Below are 1648 nucleotides of genomic sequence, written 5' to 3' on the forward strand. Positions count from 1 at the left end.
ATGAGTAATGATTTCAGCCCTTCAGCAAACAGTTGAAGAAAATCTTCTTTGTGCTAAACACTGAGCTCTACTCTGGGCAGTCAAAAATGAACTCGATAAAATCCCCATCCTTTCAAGGAACACACAGCCTAGGAAGAAAAGATCACCGTGCAAAGCAGGAGAAAAAAAAGAACTAAGAATTATCATAGAGAAAACTGTAGATAAAAGGTTCTATGAACACAGAGAACCTTTAGTTCAGTGCAAGTGTGTAGTGAGGATGTGGGTGTGGTAAAAGATGGGGATGTTAGGAAAGATTCCAAAGAAGACTTGATACACTACTTCTCGTCTTTAAGGATAGCAGACTTTCACCTGGTTAAATGAGGGATAGATTTCAGATGGGAAGACTATGAAGCAGAAATAGAGAGCCTGTTAAATCTCTGCGTGATATGGGGCTATGTTAGGAGTTGTAGCTGGAGCAGAAGAGTTCAAGAGATCATGTTATAAACGACCTTTTATACCATGGTAATGACTTAAAAGTTGATACCACCAAGTGGAGAGCCTCTCATGGATTTTAAAGAGACATGTCATGGCTGGCTCTGCGTTTTTGGAGTATTCCCTGGCAGTTCTATGGAACTGAAGCAGAAGTGAAATTAGAAAGACGTGACCTAAAGAGTGGCCAAAAGTTGAAGTAGAACAGACAGATCATTAGTCACGGATTTAAGAGAAAGAATTCATACATGGGATTTTAACTCAGAGTACTTTAGTAGAGAGAAATTTGGTTGCCTACTTGTTGGCAAAGCAAGATTTTATCAGCGAAATTAGGTGATACACTGAAGTGAGTAGCTGAGGGAATAACATGGAAATCCTGGGACTGGAACCACATGGCCACTGTGATCTGTGGATTCACTGATGACTCTTTGGACCTGAGTTCAGGAAATAATATAAAAATGCTTTGAGCATTAAAATGAGAAGAATCAGGAGTCTGAAATCAGTACAATTGGAGAAAAATAACTAGACTGGTATAGATGGGGAAGTAGCCGTGATCAGAGAGAGCCCCATTTGTGGATTACTTTTGGAGTGCCCTATAGAAAGATCCTCAAAACAAAACAAATGCCCTGAATCCAGACCTTCTCCACCGCACCCCTTTCCTCTCCAGCTGCCTTCACCTTTCAGCCCCACCAGAACCTCCTCTTGGCCTCTCCCGGCGGTGGGTACTAAGAGCAAAGGAATCCCCATAAACCGAGAATGTTGGAACGCTGAAGATCTTGGAGACCTTGTACTTGAACCTTCAAGATGAGACTAGCGGAAACAATTTGCCAAGGTGTCAAGTGACGGGCCCTTCCTTAAGCCCGGACTTCCTGACTCCAGGTCCAGGGCTGCTTCCACTACCCCTCACCGTCTCCCGGCTCGGGAGCTCGGAGCTCGGCGAGGGGTGGGGACCGCAGGGTCCGCCCGGTGCGTCAGAGCCCCCCGCCCCAGTCCCGGGGGACTCCCGGCCCGCCCCCTTCCAGCGCTGGGCCAGGTCCCAGTGCCGCTGTCAGCCGGGCGCGCGCGGGGTCGCGCGGACGCGGGTCGGGCGGCGGGTGCCGAGAGGTCGCCGGGCCACCCGCGCCGCTGCCCCCCGCCTGACGCACGGAGGGGCCGGACGCAATTTGCCGCGAGTGACTGG

Source organism: Otolemur garnettii, unplaced genomic scaffold (genome assembly GCF_000181295.1).
Source record: "Otolemur garnettii isolate 467f Iridium unplaced genomic scaffold, OtoGar3 scaffold00048, whole genome shotgun sequence".
Lineage (NCBI taxonomy): Eukaryota > Metazoa > Chordata > Mammalia > Primates > Galagidae > Otolemur > Otolemur garnettii.